Source organism: Lissotriton helveticus, chromosome 12, assembly GCF_964261635.1.
Source record: "Lissotriton helveticus chromosome 12, aLisHel1.1, whole genome shotgun sequence".
NCBI classification, from domain to species: domain Eukaryota; kingdom Metazoa; phylum Chordata; class Amphibia; order Caudata; family Salamandridae; genus Lissotriton; species Lissotriton helveticus.
In genome coordinates, this window is record NC_136073.1 from 626,471,421 (window position 1) to 626,491,800 (window position 20,380).

At 45.3% G+C, this 20,380-nt stretch overlaps 1 protein-coding gene across 2 annotated transcripts in view; it reads left to right on the top strand.

Moving 5' to 3' along the window:
* FHOD1 (formin homology 2 domain containing 1) overlaps window positions 1-20,380 on the top strand; it is a 1,641,100-nt gene that overhangs the window by 1,132,232 nt on the left and 488,488 nt on the right. The window lies entirely within an intron of this gene.

The following is a 20,380-nucleotide window of genomic DNA, read 5'->3' on the forward strand; positions in this document are numbered from 1 at the left end:
GCTCTTACAACATTTGTCCCCCGATCCGTGAACCCGTCCAGCACTAAAATTAACTTTGGTAAAGTATACTCATGCCTGAATGAGATACGTGCTTTTTTTTTTTTTTGTCCTCATATGCCACATAGGTTCTGATTGTGCAACCTGCCGATATACAAACACCATGCTGGCTCAGTTCTTTCGACTGGTGGGGAGTATAAGAACGGAACGGGCCTTCATCCCACAGCAATAGTGTATAAACCAGCTTTGCAAACACAGAAAACCATATGGAGATCCCAGGAGTGCAGCCAAAAATGCTAGGATAGCATCAGTGTCCGGCTATGCCCAGTGATGGGGTTGATGGCTTAATCATTGGACCTGGGGAAAAAAAACAAAAAAAAAAAAAAAACAGGTTGTCAATGGTCCCACCTCAGAAGATACCAGAATGATCTTTTGCCGCTGTTCCCAGCTCTAGCCAAGTCTAACCTGGAGACCTGTAGTACAGAAGTGTACCAATCATTAATTGAGGGAGGAAGAGAGTCTTTCCACTTCTTACAAATCTCTCTCCTAGCAAGCAGGATAGTGTAGAAAATCAACTTTCTTGCCGCTGCCGGAACACTGTCCACAATGCCAAAGATTACAGAGTGAGGACTAGAACAATGTTAGTACCAAGTGATATTGAGAGGGTCTTACTTATGGCTTCCCAGAACAGAGAAAGATGAGGACACTCGAAAAACATATGTATGTCAGCTGCGGCTAACAGCCCACATCTCGCACAAGCCACCCTATTTCCCTGATTAAATTTGGAAAGTCGTTCGGGCGAATAATAAGCTCGATGGATGGTGAAGATATGGTTTCTACGTAGCCATGCTGGTTTGACAATGTCCCACATCATACCACATGATGTAATCCAAAGGTCTTGCAGGTTGGGGGTAATTACATGCGGTGACCAAAGCTGTTCCGGAAGCGAGAATTCACCATCCAGTTCTTCCAGGATTAGTTTATACCACAATGAGATCTCCTTCTTAGAGGGAGACTTGTCAACTAGAAGGGTGATAAGGTTACTATGTCTACCCAGTGGAAACATAGTTCCTCGAGATGGTGAAGCTTTATATGCACTGGACCAACTTGATATTTGCATGTATTTAAATCTGGAAAAGTTTGGGCCAATTTTGTTTCTTAAACAGTCCCAGGGTAGCAGAGTGCCATCATCGAATAATTCTCCCCATACCAGAAGTCCAGCATCTCTAATACATTGAGCCAGTGTATCTCCCAGCCACGCCGGACATTCCGGAAGACCCCACAGAGGCGTTCTACTACCATAGTACCCTATTTTGATACCTTTTGTTAACTGGGCCCAAATTCTTCAGTTTGACTTTTTTTTTAAACTTAGGGTCTCCGAATTTAAAAAGAAAACCTGACTGGCTCACCCCCTCTGCCACCAATACAGTAGAAATAATAGAACCAACTCCATGGTCTGATGGATTCTTTAATAAAATCCTAGCGTGAGATAGCTGGAAAGCCCAAGCGTAGATCTGCAGGTCCGGGGCTACCAGCCCACCCTTATCTCTGCGTCTCCTGATTTTCTTCCAAGAAATTCTCACGAGGTGATTATTCCAAATGAAATGAAAGTATTAATGTCAGCCTGTAATTTTTTAATAAGAAGAGGTTCAAAGTATTAAGGAATAATGTTAAATAAGAAAGTAATCTTCGGTAGAATAGACATCTTAACAAGATTAATTCTACCCAACAAAGACAACGGGAGATGGGCCCAGTTCTGGAACAACTTGCGACATTCTTTAGCTACTTTCGAGAAATTTTTAGTAGCAATCTGATCTATGTCACCAACAACATCAAGGCCTAGATACCTCATCTCCTTACCCGGCCGAATGCCTGCAGTAAAGGAGCTCTGATCAATGTTCCAGGTCATCATCTCAGTTTTTAATGTGTTGATCTCGTATAAGGACATCTCCCAAAACTCCGATGCCAGTTTGAATATTGCAGGAAGGGCCAAGTGGGGTGCGGACGTAAAGATGAGGATATCGTCCGCATATAGGGCCACCTTTCTCTCCCAACCCCCGCATGTGAACCCTTTGATGTCAACACTATCCCTCAGACTCTGGGCAAATGGTTCAGCATATAAATCGAAAAGAAGTGGAGAGAGAGGGCAGCCCTGCCGAGTTACCCTAGAAATGTCAATAGGGTCAGATAATACCCCATTTACCAGAACACTGGCCTTAGGATTTCGGTATAAAAGTTCGATAGCACGACGGAATCTACCTCCCACGTTGAACTTTGCCAAGGCCTCCGACATGTACAACCAGTTGACCCTGTCGAAGGCCTTGGTGGCATCCAACGTTAGAGCCGCGAGTGGAAGAGATTTGAGAAGCGCCAGATCTATAGCTCCTATTAAGTCGTGTGTCAGTTGGAAGAGTTGACGTCCCTTGACGAACCCCTTCTGATCCGGATGTAAAATGAAGGGTGCAACTACGGCTAATCTATTTGCAAGTATGGATGAGAATATCTTGTAATCTCCGTTTAAAATAGAGATTGGTCTATAAGAACCACATGCCGTTGATGGCTTCCCAGGTTTTAATATTACAGTAATAGAGGCATTATCCCATGACACCGGAGGAGGCGCCCCGTACATAAGAATCTGGTTAAACAGGGTTGTCAAAAAGGGGGCAAGCTCCTGCTCCAATGATCTATAAATTTCCGCTGGCAGACCATCTGGGCCAGATGCCTTCCCTTTCTTAGCATTCTGGAAAGCTCTCCTCACTTCATCTTCTGAGATTTCGGTCTCTTGCTTCTCACTCTGGCTTACGGATAGACATGGGAGGGAAATTTTACCAAGCCAATCCCTAATGGTAACAGGATCTAATGTTTTGTCCTCCCGATATATGGCTTGGAAGTATTCTTTGAAAGCTGCTCTAATATCAGCATCCACAGATAAGGGTTGGTCATTAACTTTAATCAGGTCAATGTTGTTACGTGCCTGATCCGTTTTGGCCTTCCATGGCAGTAATTTTCCAGCACCCTCCCCATACTGGAAATGTGCAAGCTTACTGGCCTCCCATCTTTCTTGTAATCTCAGGTTGAGAGTTGAGGCTAATTGACCCTTTAAGGAGAGTAATCTCTCGCGCAAAGGTATCAAAACATCATCCGAGGAACTAGCCTTGGAATCAATCTCCAGCTGGACCATGGCTATATTCGCCTCCACCGAGGCGACGGCCTCTCTATACTCCTTTCTTCTATAGGCCCCTTTAGCTGTAATTAGGCCTCTCAGAAACGCTTTAAGAGAGTCCCAGACAACTCCAATATCAGCAGAGCCAACATTTGTACTCAAGAAATGCACTACCTCCGTTTTTATAAATATTATATCCTCAGAATGAGAGAGTAGTGAACGGTCAAAAGACCAGATCCTTGCCGGCGCTGTCAAAGGAGTTGTGAGTTCCAGTTGCACGGCCGAATGGACTGATAGATGTAGGGGAAGGTATTTAATGATCTTAACAGCGTCTACCAATGTCTGGTTAATTAAAATGTAATCTATTCTTGATTGGTGGTGATACTTATAATTCCTAAATGAAATACCTTGCTGTTGGCCTGCCCTTAACCTCCAGATATCCACATATCCATATTGCTTCATTGCATTTATCAAAAAGGATCTTGACTTCGACGGGACTTTGGACCTGTTATTAGGAGTTTTATCCAATATAGGGTCCAAAACAATGTTAAAGTCCCCTGCCAATATTTCTGGTTCTGGGTAAGACAAAAGATGGAAAAAGATAGTTCTCAAGACAGATGGGTCTTCTTGATTAGGCCCATAATACCCCACTATTGTTAGTTGGAAGCCCAAAATAGATAGAGAAGCAATAACCCATCTGCCATCTGGGTCCACTTTTGAGTCTAAGAGCTTGATTTTAAGATGTTTCTTAAAAATAATTGATACACCTCTAGAGGTCAGGGACTGAGAAGTAGAGATCGCAAAATCAATCCATTTATTAACCTTGACCAGTTCATCAATTTCAGCCTGAACCAGATGCGTCTCTTGGAGGATGATAACCTGAGCGTCTGAGTCACGAAGATACTGCAGAAGTGTTCTAGCTCTAGGTTTAGTACGCAAGCCATTAACGTTCCATGAAATTATCTTTAGTTTAGTCATCATAACTGTTCCAAAGACCTCCCCATCTTAATAATTCAAAATAAGAGTCAGCACCATACTGAACCCCCCCTTCAAAAGTTATCAGCACATCACAAAAAGATATATAGCTGACTAAATACAATACATCATAATATTGGCAAATGAGGAATTTTCTAATAATTTTTGACCCCCCCTCACCCCTGTGCCCTCTCCACCCTCCACCCCCCCTCCCATGGAGAACCCGTGCTGTATCTAACCGGATCAAGTCCAGTAGATGGCACCCCTACCTCAGGTTGCCGCTACCCCTATCTCACCTGGAAAAAGACAGTAAAGTCAAATTTAAAAAAAAAAAGTCCCTATCTTAAAGTGAGTAGTGTGTGAAAAACAGATACTAAAGAGGAATAGGGTGCAAGACTTAACAGTAATTTCTCTTGTTTCCACCTTCTATCCCTCTCATTTCTCCCATTTTCCACTCCTAGTTTTTCTTTTCTCCCCTTCTTCCTATTTTTTCCCCTTTCCCCCCTTTTTTTCCCCCTTTCCCCCCTTTTTTTCCCTTTCTCTTTATATATTTTTATATCTATATACATAAATACATAATTTTTTCTATTTTTTTAAAGTACGTTTTTAGTGTTTAGTATTTAGTGTTTAGTGTTTAGTATTTTAATTTTGAATATTTTCTTTTCCTTTCCAGCTTTCTTTTTAAGATCATGCATTTACTTATTGCATATAGATATAAACACCAGATACTCCTACCACAGGATTAGTCTATATCACTAGGAGATCTGGGTCTTATTTATCTGAACGCTTGTGTCCTAGGTCCAAAAGGAGCTCATCAGCAGCTTGAACAGACCTGATGTTCATCATCTTATTGTTATACATAACCCTTAATGAGGCTGGGAATATAAGCTGAGCTGTTGCACCTAGTTTCTTAAAGGCGTCTAAGCGCTTACCGAACTCCCATTGCTTTTCCAGCGTGACCATACATAAATCTGACCTTATAAGAAAAGTAAAACCTTTACCAGGTAATGATTTTTGCTTTAAAGCCAAATTTAGAATCTGCTCCTTAAGAGCGTAGGTGTGAAAATTTACCAACATTTTACGAGGTTTCGACCTTTGTGGGTTTAGTCTAAAGGGGTCCCTGTGGACCCTCTGAATATCAGTAGCCAAGACCTCTAGAGATTGATCCAAGGAAAGAGATTCTTTTAGTAGAAGAACAACAAACTTCTTAATATCTGATCCTTCTGGGATGTTAAGAATGCGGATGTTACCCCTTCTAGCATTGTTCTCCAACACCTCCATTCTGTCTATTAAGGTCTGATCCTCTTTCTTTAGTTTGCCAATATCTTCCATTGCCTTGTCCAGGTGTAACAACATCACCCCAACAGTCTCTTCCAACACACCAGTTCTGGAGGTTAACCCGTCTATTTTGTTGTCCAGGGACTCGCAATAGTTCCGAATCTCGCTCTGTATAGATGCAGACTCTTCAAACCCCCTTTTAATGTCACGAGATAGGGTAGAAAACATTAGTAATAGAGAGGCTGCTGTGATGCCTCCATCCTCCAGGGATAAAACCTTATCAGGGTCCAGGTCTGAAAGCTGCCGCTGGTCCAAGTCTAACCTGCTAATCAGATGTTCTGACTTAGACTTGGACCAGAGATACATGCTTTTGTTTCAGAGAAACCTGTAACTGTACACACACAGTGTCCTTTGCACCCATCTGAGGGCATAATCCAAAACTCTTTATTTTGTAAAGCAAACAGTAGTGAGCTAAATTAATAAGCCAACAAACCCAAGGAAACCATAGAAATAAGTATTATGACATGTGACTAGAACTGATCAAAACTGGACTTGCTTTTTTTATATAATTCAGATTTTTTTTGTTTTATTTAAATTATTTTCTTCATATTTGTTCAACATTTCTTATATATATATATATATATATATATATATATATATATATATATATATATATATATACACATATTGCATTTAAAGATCCATGACAAACATATACAATTACAACAAATGTGTGACGACATACTGAATCATAAGAAAAAACAAAAATAAGTAAACAGCACAAATGACAATGATGTAAAATAGGGCTATTGGAGTAAGCAAAGCGGTGGATGGAAACTCTACGCGCATTTCGGCATATGCCTTCTTCAGGAGTCCGTCATTTGCAATAAGACATTAGACACAACACTGAAAAATATATAAAAACCATGTCACAAACTAATAATCTAAAGAAAACATGCAATTTTTATACATATAATGTATCATCCTTGGGCCTAGGTCTCATTTATATTAAAACATACAAATCAGAAATTAACATTTAAATTGTGCTTTTGATATTTACATATAATACACAGAGGAGCAGCTATATACACATAAACAAGTATTACTTTAAAGCGCATAAGATGATATTGTATATTCTACACTGTTGCTTTAGACATACTGTACTTTAAACAATTTCTTTTTTAGATAATTTATCTACTTCATTTCATATCGGCTAATGCATTTGAATAGTGATAGTCCTCTACAAATTAGAGAAAGGCATATCATGGATATACTAACCATTGGATGGAGCTCTAGTAATTATAAACCAAAGAGGATAATCTAAAAAGGGGGGGGGAGCCGGGGGGGGGGGGGAATAATAATAAAGAAAGATAGCAAAGAAGGAAGAACCCAGGTAGGTGCGTCAAGAGTACTACATCAAAGTTGTTACGACTGACTATAGTGATGTCCGCCTATGATCGATAGTTAAGGGCATGTAAAATTCGACAAAAGACAGCTGGTTAAATGTTACCTTTATAATGACTACTTACATAGGAAATATGTGGCACACTGTTCCAAAATTCCACAGAAACACCAACAACTTCCTACCACAATAATAGGAATGCCTGCACTAGCTACAGCAAGATAGTTGGTACATACAAAGGCGAAACGGTCCCCGAAAATCCCTTCGTGCCCCCCGTGGACTTGATGCAAACTACGGGGCAGGGCAAGTCCAGGCGCACGTGGAGGAAGCAGCCCAGGCCAACAACCCTATTTGCCTGCCGACAAAGCGCGGTGACCCTGAGCTAACATAGACTCTTATGAGGCACATAGAGGTGGGGCCAAGGAGGGCGGAAGCCTGTGTCGAAGTGCCCTCACGGGCCTGGCCAAGAGAGCCTCACAAAGCAGGGCCTGGTGTGCACAACGCAACAAGGGGGCTTAAAGCGAGGCTCACTATAAGCCCAGCCAATCGCATCTAAGCCGTGTCAGCAACCATCGCTCACGCGCCATAAAGAGGCCGATTTCCACTAAAAACGCTATTCCAGTCTGGCCTGTGCTGAGCATAGCTGGCCATCGAGATGTTCCTTGAGCGCCCCGAGAACCATGTCACGGTGCCTGCGATCTGCAGCACCACTCCCCGTCGGGCCCCTGAAAAATGACTTAACACCGCGAAAGTAAGACTCTTTATGCCAAAGTAGAGAAGAAAACCGGGAACCCCTTACGCTAATAACAACCAAGCTCTGTCGTAGAGGAAGACCAAGACTGACTGTGGTGTAAATGCCCTACTGCACCCAGGGTAACCACATGCACGAGCAATCAGCGTATATCATCCCTAATAATACATAAACATCTACTTACACCTACAATGCTCCTCTCGCTGAATAAAAGTCTGCCCGGCACCACAACAAAATTACAGGGCTCGGAAATAGAGAAGGGCGAGTCATGCGGGAATTCTAACACCAGGTGATGGATCACCGCGTTCATCTTCCGCCACCGAACAACTCACTGAGCCAACCGGCCCATTCACAACTAAAACAGTACCCACACTGCAGCGGGGCTGGTGGCCTTGCACATGGACGGGCCCAAGATGGCCACCACCACCACGTGGCACAGGCTGCACCACCACCCTAAATCCAGGTACACGCCCCACCTTATGCACAGTGGACAGCCGGCCAGGAGACCCAAAGATACGCAGCAGTCCCTCCCATAAATCAGGATGACCGCAACTGCGAACTGACCCCCGGCTTGATAATATCGCGAATAGCGCCGCCGGATCCAATCACCAATCTTGTATGCCCCTGGGACCGGGCATGCAGATTGATTAGCCCCTGCTAGATTTAAATTTGTAGTCTCGAGGTTTCATAAATGGATATTAAGTCATCAAAAACTTTCAAACATAAATCTCTACAAATCTGGCTAAAGGAGCCAACATTGCCACAGACTTCTGTAAAACAGTCGTCTATATGTTGCGACGGGCCACCTCTGACACACGTTAGGTAACAAGCTTTGAAATGTGGTCAGCCGGTTTCAAAACAAAATCAAGATATACCTTATTTGTTAGTGTGTCCTACAGTCAAAGAACAACTGCCACGTTCGACCCATGTTAATTATGTTAACTGTTAGTTCTGGCATTAGCCACAAACACTTTGCAATCCAGACCAAGTGCCGGGAAAGGTACAGTCACAGTATTTCCTACAAGTGGCGCACTGGCAGTTCTGGAGTTTGCAAGTGCCTCATAACATAATTGCTCCGGTAACGCTCAGGCACAGCACGTCTCCGCTCGAGAACTGCCTGGGGCCTCGAAATTCCCAGCACTGATTTTGTCGTCTAGAGAATTCCTGTCTATATTCATATAATGAGGGTTTGTACACTTACACTTTGGACAGTGGACCTGTAAAGCAACGAAAAGGCACCAACCCTATGTTTTCACAAACCAAAGTCTTTTTGTCGTTCTGCGTGCTGATCCTAAAGTGCCCTCTGTCCAGGGGCACCACCCTTCACATAGGGTGAAATAACAATTCGCCTTGAGTTCAGAATAGCACCGCTTAGTAAATAAGTCCAAACAATGAACAAGATCACTTGATTAATGTCCTTATTGATACGCTGAGTCTTGGTGTGTAATTTCAATATATATTTAATGTTCCTTTGAAAAAGATTTTTGAATAATAGCCAGCCAACGTGTTTCGTTCTAAAGCAGAACTTCTTCAGGGCAAAAGGTTGCGTCAAACGCGGTTAAATCCAAACAACTCCTTTATGTCAAATAATCTGGAGCACCCTCCATGTTAAGAGTGATGTTCCAAATGCCAAGATCTATTCATCGTATAGTGGTAATATTTTCCAAGAAAAAGTCTTCCTATTTATATATTTATTTATTGTAGCACAAAGTTTTTGCTTGGATATCCATATTTCATTTTTTGAAAAGAGCCACAAAAACGTATATTTTCCTTTGTGTATTTCGAGGCCAGAATGAATGTTCAAATCCAAAAAATATATATTTATAATGTCCAAGGTAGTAACCCTGACTGTAGGCGACGTACGCCGACACCGCGATGTTCCACAAGTTCAAAGGAACCCGCCACAACTGGTCATATAATGAGGGCCCTCTGCAGCCCACCCCGGAGCCCCGCCCTCGTATACCTCACGCCTTAGTCTCTGAAGACCAGAGCTCTGCTGACAACAGGGAACCCGACGCGCTGCGCTGCTTCAGCCAGCACCTTGAGGCAGAATCCCCAGAGCGCTATATTGAAGCAACAATGCTTCATGGCCGGTTCCAATTATAGTCCGTGTAGAAGTGGTCTGAATACAGAAGCCTCGGAGAAATCACAACGTCCCCAATGACTCGCTACTTCTGTTCTGGGCTTTAGATAGCGCAAAAGTTATCGGAGCCTTTACCGCTAAACAATTATGCTACCAGAGGCTCCAACCTTCTCCCCCAAACAACTCCTCACCAGCCCCGGCGTGCCCCAAAACGTTTGGGACAGGAAAAATAGCCATAAATAGCGCTGCCTTGCAACACAGGCGCCTTAAACCGTCACCACCACGCCGCACAATACCACTCCCGGCCGCGGGCCCTTTGCCCATGCTGCTTCCTCTGCCACACAACACAACCCCAGGCCAACGAGCTTGCGGACATCCACGGCCCCAACCCCATGACCAGTGCACCAGACTCCCACACGGAGCCACAGACAGAAAGGAGGAGACCCATAGCTACAATGCCCACACACTCACCGGAACAACCCGACACCAGACCAAGATACGACGTCGTCAGCCGGACAACCAAACGGCGACAGGGTGAGGGGACAAAGAGGCCGCCAGGTGGGCGCGGGAAGAATTTATAACCTCTCCCCCGTCCCCCACCCGGCCGGAAGTGACGCGCGGGACCCGCACAGGGGTCGCGGAACACTGGGCTGCCCTGTGTGCCATCTTGTGGCACTAAGGGGGCCGCCCTCTTATGAGGGTCCCCTGCGGGGACGAGTTGGTCGGCCCGCAGAGTCGCGATCAGGAAGGACAGATTTACCCTTAACGTGACTGGGAAACGCTGATTCGCTAGCAGCAGACAATGGAGAGCAAGCAGAAACCTAAACTAGAATGTAGCTGCATGTATACAATGAGGCTTTTCTTCAGCAGGCCCTTCCATGTCACCGCCATGGAAACCTATTTTGGACATCCTCGCGCCCAAACAAAAGACACCTGGGGTTATTTAACAGCGACGCAAAGACCGTCCTTCTACCTGAAGCTTCATCTTCCAGCACACATGCATCGGCGTGTCCTTAATGGAGCTCCCCCTCGTCGCATGGCTCCCGTAATCCAGGCTGGAGACGGGAGCTGTGTGCGCACAGCTGCCGCCTGTCCTACATTCGCGTGCAGGCTGAGAGCAAGCGCCGCTGCTGCTGGCCCGGGCTTGCTTAAGCCCCTCGCATCGTGTGATCAGAGCTGAGCTCTAGACTTCCTCCAGCTGATTTCAGGCAAGGAAGAGGAGCGATGATTAATGGATGAGGGCTCCCTCAATGTGCTTCACTTTGTACTCTCAGCCCTCCCACCCACACCCCGTGGAGACAGAGCCGGGAGACAGTGGTGATCAGCTGATGAGAGCACGGTGGCTTGGATACAGACGGGCTTCTGTTACTTATTGTATGCTGACTCTTCCTTCAATGCGATCGCATAAAACTGCACACACTGTCGCAGAAAATAAACGCTGCTTTCATGAATATATTTTGGGCCTTGGATCATAAATACATTAGTAGCTGATTTAACAAACACTGCTGCAAAAGTGAAAGCGGCCTGCGCGGCAAATCAATTAAATAAACCAGCACAGTCCCTAAAGTGAAAGAGGACCGCGCTGCAAATAACCAAAAACAAGCTGTCGCCATTGCGGGAATGAAAAAAAAATGCTTACACACTAATTGATGGAGACAGTGTAACGCCGCAATTAAAAGATCTAGTCTTGATGGGCTGTCCCAAAAGGAGACAGGGCGGTAACAAGGAGGGACTAAGAAGCCTAATTTTTAATCGGAGGCTTGTGTTTACCATAGACAGTGACGCCAGCCAATGAAAAATTGGGGCGGGGCTTCCACTCCACTTCTAAAACATACCCTACTACAATATGTCTTGCATAGCGAGAAGCGCATGCGCGCTGCAACTCTAGGTCTGCTAGACCTGAAATGGAGTCCATTGTAGCGGCGGATGGTCCTGACTTTGGGCCTTTACCTTTCCCCATGCTTCCTAAGCAGGGGTAATTACTAGCTAAACAGACAAGCCAGCAGGTAGTGCTGAGAAGGACTAAAATGTGACCACAGTCAAACCAGTCAAACCTGGCCAGAGTTCAAGATGCCAAAGAAATCTCCTCCTACCTTCCTGTACTTGAAGATGATGGTAATCGTCCACCGGCTCCTTTGTTGTTGTCTTCCCTACGGTCTCGTCCCCAGGAGTCTGCACTGCCACGCCAAGTTCCTACCACTGAGTCCCAGGACCAAAAGGGGTGGCCCAGCCTAGCCTCCTCCGGGTTCTGACGGACACGGACTGATTCGCTCTTGACCCGGGCGCATTTCGCGCCACGGGAGGCAGCCAGCGCTTTTCAGCGCATATGGCGTGGGCATGCTGCCTGGCTCCTCCTCCTCCTCGAGAGCTGTTTTTTCTGGGACACCGAGCCCCTTAGCTACAGGTAATCCAACAAATGCAGGCAGTAAAGTGTCCCGTGCCATGGGAGTCAACCAGCGCTTTTAAGCGCGTGCAGTGCTGGTCTGCTGCCTGGCTCCCCCTCCTCCTTGAGAGCGGCGTTCTCTCTGGGACACAGAGTCCCTTAGGTGCAGGTAATCCAACAAATGCAGGCAGAAAAGTGTGCCTTGTCAAAACTTGTGCACACTAAAATTACCACCAGAGGGTTCCTGAAGATGCATTCCATCTGTATGATTTTCCGCCGCTCTCTCTCTCCAATGTCGAGTTCTGAGAAAAATCAGGAAGAATTGGGGCTAAATCATCTTAACTACCTCGGACTGGGCAGGAGAGTATGGTACTGAGCACTTCAGAGTATGATTCCTTGCTGTGCTATCCTTCTACCACTTCAAGATGACCTCCTTTCTCTGCAATAGGAGAGGGTCCTGCACCAAGTCACAGCAACATCTGCCTCAGTGTGTGGAGATTAAGGGGTGACAGTTATGAGGGTTCAATCTGCATGTAGATGTGGAAAAAACATCTATTCTACCATTGAACCAAGAATTAGCAAACTTTATTGAGAACAATCATGTTCTGGACACCACCCAATATGGTTTCAGAATCATGCAACCAAAACACAATTGTGGACCTGGCCTAGGAACTAGAACCGCTACACGTAGACCTAATATCAATCGATGACTGCCATAATGTTATGTGCAGTAAAAGTGGTGAATTTTCCAATATCTGTCTGAATAGGTCTCTGGTTGTATATGAAATATACTTAAAACGTGTTCCCAAGGTGTGCCACCCTACGTGGACTGGTCAGAAAAATTAATAGTGCCAATGAATCCCAAATGGTGATAGAAAAAGTGTGAGAAGTGGTATGGGGTGCCTCACGAAAACAACACCATGGGAGTCTGACTGGTTGGTACTCACCAGTGGACTCAGGTTCTCATCATCAGCACATCCATACCATGAAAGAAAAATTGAACAAACAATGTATAATAGTGATAACAAAGTGCACATGCGCAATAGTTTCAGTGGTGAGTGTACTGATTGCGTGTACTAAAGTGGTACTGTGAACACTAAGACTTACCCCATAAAGAAGGTCCTCTCGTCTGGGGACTCCTTTATGTGTTAAAAACGAGCTACAACCACCACTAGCTAGCCACCTTTATTCTCTGCTGTGGGTTTGCTCACATTAAAAGGACACTTTGTTGCCTCCTCGTGTCATAGAGGGCCAACAAGTAGTTTTTTTCATATAGAACCAGAGATCTATTCAGACAGATATTGGAAAATTCACCACTTTTACTGCACATAATATTATGGCAGTTATAGATTGATATTAGGTCTACGTGTAGCGGTTCTAGTTCCTAGGCCAGGTCCACAATTGTGTTTTGGTTCTAATGAGTGGGGAGCTGACCTGGTCTATACTAATACCCCTCTGACTCCTTAAGGAATTGAGTTCAGAATCATGCAACACTGAACTCGCCTTAATTGCCGCAACAGAGGAAATTAGACATGCAGTTGACAACAGATGCTCAGCAGCCCTGATATAGCCAGAGTTGTCAGCTGCCTTCGATACGGTAATTACTGCATTATAATAAACCGGCTTCAAGAGGCAGGGATAGTAGGCCCAGCCCTTGTACTCCTCAGATCTTTTCTGTCAAACCAGGAACAATTTGTTGAAGTAGAAGGCTTTAAATCTCCGTGCTTCAGGCTCCCATGTTGGGTGCCACAGGGCGCATCTCTGAGCCCTACCTTGTTTAATGTCTATGTTACACCTCTGGTCCACTTGATCAAAGCCCACAGCTTCAATTTGGTATCGTATGCAAATGATACTCAGATTATTGAATCAATTTCGAGTAAAAATCACGACACAGCCCACAACTTCAAGGAGTGCATGAGATGTGTAAGTGAATGGATGGCAGAGAATTGCCTCAAATTGAACTCAAATAAAACAGAGGTTCTACTCTTTGGCAGAGACACCGCTTTCTGGTCCCCAGAATGGTGGCCAGCGAAGCTGGGGATTTCCCCTCCCCCAGTTACCAAGGGCAGCAATCTTGGAGTCATTACTGACACTACCCTATCCTTCTCCCATCATGTAAAGATGCTTACCTCATCAACCTATTTTACCCTGAAGATTCTGAGAAAAGTTCTTCCATTTATCCAGTGGAATTACAGAAAATGTTGGTGGCAGCTTTAGTTCTATCTAAACTTGATTATTGTAATGGGCTTCTGGTTGGAGTAAATAAGACGGTAGTGGCAAAATTGCAGGTACTCCAAAGCTCGGTTGCTCTTTGACTTAACCAAATATTCTTCGGCCAAACATGCCCTTAACACCCTGCATTGGCTACCTGTAGAGAAGCACTTAAATTCAAGGCACTTTGCATCACCTTTAAGGCGCTGCATAATTTAGGTCCTGCCTACTTGACAGACTGCTTCTAATGGCATATCCCAGTACGTACACTTCGGTCAGCCTCTCTGAAGTTGGTGAAAGAACCAAAGTTCCGACTTTATGGATGAGGGCGGAAAAAGTTTCTCAAGTGTCACAACCAGATGGTGGAATAAGCTACTAATTCAGTTAAAAAACTCCCCGGTCTAGTTTCTTTTAGGAAAGGAGTTAAAAGCTGGATATACGCCTTATAACCCTCCCACAAGTAATAGAGACATCACATTTCTCTGGTGCTATGTGTGTTGAGCTGCAAGCGCCTAGATGCCCTCCGGTAGTAGTGCGCTATATAAAAATATATAAATAAATAAAAATAAAATAAATAAGTGGTTGAGCAATGGAAAAAATTATGTCATCCGCGTAAGGCTCCTGTATTTAAATCACTTATTGGAATGTGTTTTATCAAAGGTGTGACTTGCATTTGACAATTTTTAGTAAACTTAGTGTTGACACTATTTCGAAGCATGCCTTTTGAACCAATGCACAGCTGTTTACTGTGACTACTTCTACTTAAACTGTTATCCTGCTTCCTATCACCTCTCTGTGATGTATGACTGGACTGCATATGTTCTCAATTCAACCGCCCTGCACCCCCTTCTTCCCTTGCAAATTAATTGTCATGACATTGGTAGCCTTCTTACCCCAAGTTATGACATCTTTACTCATCGACCAATCTATCATTTGTCCAATGTTTTTGTTTCACCTCCCCCTTCAGAAGCAGAGGATAGACTCCATCAGCTTGATTCTAAAGGGGTTTTGAGTTTCTATATTAATCGCACAAAAGAACATTGTGTGGATAATCAGTTTTTTGTAGGATTCTCTGGAGCAGAGTAAAATAAAGCATGCATTAAAGGACCCCTTAAAAGATTTAATGGTTGGCTTAATCAAGATCTGCTGTGTGCTTGCCAAGAAACAACGCCATGTAGGCCTGCGGGCCCATTCCACCACGGCTAAGGCTGCTACAACAGCATTTGTGAGAGAGAGGCCAGTGCTAGGCATCTGCCAGCCTATGCAAGTTCGCAGAGGGCTAATGATTTGACAGGTCTGTCAGGAAGGCCACCGTGTTCAATCGGTTATGCAAGACTTTGTGGTCGGAGTCCACTCCCCAGTGCGTCCAATTTTTGGAAGGTACTGCTGTAGTGTCTATTCTAAAGGTGAGGAGTCTGCACTTAAAAATATCCATCAGAGGGGCGTGGACAAGATGGCAGCTTGAGAGGATGTGTTTGGCTGTCATTCCTTCCTCGCAGCATCTAAAGGTACTTCGCATAGCCCCATCGCCCTTGTCTACTCTCCCCAGGGTGGTCTAGGTGAGCATCCGTGAGGCCCAGAGCACGGGGATACCTGGGAGCACCGACTGGGACCGGGTGATGGATCGGATCTCCCGTGTAAGACTGGAGTCCGGCAGACTATGGCCTACACAACGCACGGTCCCTTGCGCTGCGGCCTTTCTTGCGCTGGAGTGCTGATAGACTGCAACCTGAACCGCAGCATGGCCGGAGGCCAGCAAGGCAGTGCCCGGAGATCCTGTGGACCAGCTGGCTGGACAGGAGCCTGATTAAGGGCCTGGGCCCTCTGGTGGGGGCTGTGCCTGCCAGCAGAGTCAGACAGCGGGTGTGGCCTCAGCGGCTGAAGGCTTTGGACTCTGGTGTCATTGGGAGCATGCTCCGGAGAGCAAAGCCCTGCTGAGGATGTCTGCAGCAGGCCAGGGCTCTGCAACAGGGGCAGACCCGGTGACTGCGTGGGGAAGGCTATCTCTGGTTTGAGCTAAGCGCGTTCATGTAAACATTCTAAGACTACTTCAAAATTACACAACCCTTAAATCATGATAAAAGGAAAAACAATAGTGACACTTATGGGTATAGAAAAATACAAAAATATTTATTCATTCAGTAGTAATTTCTGGGTTTTTTAAAATATATAAATTGCATTGTAAAAAAGCATATACTCACAATAAAAAATGACATTCATATCATACAGATACTTATAACAAGTGCACAACATTCTTACGACTTTCATACCAACCCATACACACTAAGACATACATACAATTGACTTTACATATATGTATGATGCAAATGATATATGATCTATAATAGTGTTTAACATAAAGATGATAAATTGATGGATGGGATAAGTCTTTGAGGTTTTTGAAGTGGGCGTAAAGCTGACTCAACGCGTTTCGACAGAAACACTGTCTTCATCTGGCGTATCACCTCTGGAAGTTGTGCTCTGAAAGAATACAATCCATGCAAATGTATTCACAATACAAAGTGTCACTATTGCCAAATGCTTATATTTGATTTAAGAAATGGCATGGGCCTATGGATACCAAAAGATACAATGATATCTCACATTCTCTTCATAGGGGGAAAAGAGCCAAGAAAAAACACAAAAATTCATATATAGCTATAATATTGCAGCCTGACAAAATGTAGCATTACAAAGAGTCTTATAAAAAGACATTAACATGTGCTGCTCAATGAAACGATACTAACTATACTGATCAAAACAAAAGAAGAAAAAGAAACTCTTACCACAGAGCTAAGAGCGTGCCGGTTGGTGTGGATTGTGGCCCGGGCCCCCCCAGTCCACCGAAGGGGATTCTGGGTCCTCTCTGATCGTGAGACCAGACGGGCAGAAGCTTTGGGGATTCTCTCCACCAGGCACTTAACCTGCCCTGAACCACTCGATTCCTGGCAACGGGCAGCGGCCTACGCCTGCAGCGAGGCCCCGGACAAGCTTTTGGTGAGCGGACGGCACCCCTGTACCCAGTGTGAGGTCGGATTGTAGTGGCTTGAGCCCGCTGTCCCAGGAGCACTGGGTGAACGAAGGCCCTCTGCTAGGGAACCGGTCTAGATACGGGCAGGGCCCGTAGGCTCTGACATAACGTTGGGCCCGTGCCCCTGATGATGGAGGTCCAGGGCCAGCTGTATTGAAAGCCAGAGTGGGGAGGTGCTCCGTGTGGTGGGACTACTTGGATACCCCAGCGACTGCACACGGAAACGAAAGCCTAGGGATTTCTCTTGCCTGACCCCTTAGTTGAAGAGCTGGGGGATGCAGTGACGGATGAGACTCTGTCTTTGGCCTAGTGAGGGTGAATGATCAGGCAGGCCTGGCTCCTGAGCCCGAAAGCTGCACCGCTGGGCCCCTGTGTCCGCTCCGACACTGATGACCCCCAGAGAGCATTAATTGCAGTTGGGGGCTCATGATTTGACTCCCTTCTCTGGGCTACCACCTGGGACCCCTTGGCTCCTCTTTGGGGCTGAGGCTGACTGTCCCAGACATAGAAGCCTCCCCGGGAGTGGCCTGGGAAGAAATGGCCTCTACTAAGTCCAAGTAGGACTGCACCCTACGAGACAAGCTCCTCAAGACCGCTGGCGAGACCTCCAGTGGGAAATCTAGATCAGCTGAGCCGAGATCTGGGGGCAGTGGGGAAGCCCCTGAAAGCCCTGTTACCAGTGAATTTCTAGACTCCCTATTCGCTTCCCTGCGTGAGGATCTGCAAGTGGTGAAGGAGGACCTCTCCTTGGATTTGAGAGAGGTAGGCAGAGAGTAGGTAGGGGAGTAGGTGGCAAACTTGGAGAACAGCCGGAGATCGAGAGTATGCAGTAAGAAGAAGTCCAGCTCCAAGATAAGCAGATCGACCTGCAGGTACATACGGAAGACCTTGAAAACAGATCCAGGAGGAATAACATTGGTATACTGCCGTCCCGATAGCCGTCGTAGGCTCGGAGCTGGAGGAGTATGTCCAAGCCTTGTTCCACCTGATTTAAGGCTCCCCGGCGTGGAAAGACATCAAGTTCGAAAGATGCCACAGGGTGAGGGCCGCCGACAGCTGACAGCCTGGTCTGTGTTCATGATTTTAAAACTAAAGAATCCCCATCACTCCATCAATAGACTTTATTTCCGTTGAATGACCCTAAAAGTGCAACATACAGTACGTAATGAAAATAGTTACAAATATCTAATAAAATACATATATATATGTTACATATAAAATGAGTTAAGATATCTAATGAAATACATATGTTACAAAACACAAGAGCAATTATCAAGTATCAAGCTAATATTGACTTAAAGCCCACATTATCAATCCCTTCTCCTAAATGGACAAGTTAAACCAATAGCAGCAAGAAGACTTAATATTGAGCTAAAAAGGGTCTGTTCTACTGTCTATATTCTCCTGTACAGCAATAGATTAGATGGGCCCTAATATCGTATATATCGGTATAAGCTTGTTATAGGGACTGGAACGCAATAAGACCATTGCTAGCTTATGGAAGGACCATAAGTATCAAAACTTAGGAACCGCAATAGCCACTTTTTGCCTACAGGGCTTGAGGCAGCATGTTTGTAGATGGTTAATTGTAAAGGATGAAAATTGGCCTAATGAATTTAAATCTCCTGGGGTAGATTATACTGTGATTCCTAATTGTTGGAACCTACTCAATCCACCACCACACACAAGTTGTGCTCCGGAATTAGAAATAGATGCATATATACACTGTGGACCTTAGATTTTCATAAGGATTTAAGGGTTCCCTGAGGAAACCTTTGGATTTACTGTTCCTCGCTCACTGTATAAAACGTGCCTCTGCAAAGACTATTGATTCATTTAGATCACTTTTTACAATTCCTAAAGCCTCCCAGTGGTGCCTAATGCCCTCCAGCCTACACACTGCAACTATACAGTTCTTACGTGGGAGTGAATAGTTGGGACAAAACTGGAGAAAATGGTCTACTGATTCTATTTCCTATGGGCAAAATGGACAGTGTTCTGGGGGACAGCCTGATTTGTCCCACTTAGACGTTCGTGATCTTAGGGGTAATGTTCCAGATCTAAACTGCACATAGACGTTTTGCTTGTGGAGGATAGATTCTGTCCATATAAGCCTCGAATTTAGGTAAACATTTGAAATTCAGAAACTACCCAGTCAAGCTCCCATCAATATAAATAAATAAAAAAAATAGGCATACCAAATCCGAAGCATAGCATTTTCTCAGTATGCTTTTTTCAATTTCTGATTAACCATTTCTCTGCTAGGCCTTTCCCCCCCTGTGCTTAGCCTTTTTTTGGCTATTTGGGGTAGTGCGCACTTAGGCCCCTGTAACTTTTTGATCACACAAGGTATCCACGCCAAATTTGCGTCCTTTTCTTCCAACATCATGGGGATTCTAAAGGTACCCAGGGTTTGTAGATTCCAGAAATTAGTCAAAATACAGCTAAATTTTGTTTTTCTTGGGAAAAATGGGAAAAAAGGCTGCAAATGAAAGCGTCTGGGTTTTTCCCTGCAAATGGTATAAAAAAAGGGTTTGTGGGGCTGACACAATTTTCCCAGCTTTTAGGGCACAGCTTTCCAAACTTTTCATGTTGGTGACGCACCTTTTTGTGAAAAAAATTTCAGGGACACGGTAACGCGAGGAAGCGCAGCGAGCGAGCCAGAACCTCCTATGGTGGGCTCGGGCCCCACACACACACACTCCACCACCCCACACACACCACCCCACACAAACACACCACCCCCCCACACACACACACCCCACACAACCCCCCCACACACACAACCCCACACACAACCCCACACACACACCCCACACCCACCCCACACATACCCCCACACACACCCCACACATACCCCCACACACACACCCCACACACACACCCACACCCCACACACACACCCACACCCCGCACACACACACACCCCACACACACCCACACAACCCCACACACACCCACACAACCCCCCCACACACCCCACACACACCCCCACACACACCCCCACACACACCCCCCACACACACCCCCACACACACCCCCCACACACACACCCCACACACACACACACACACACCCCACACACACACACACACACCCCCCACAC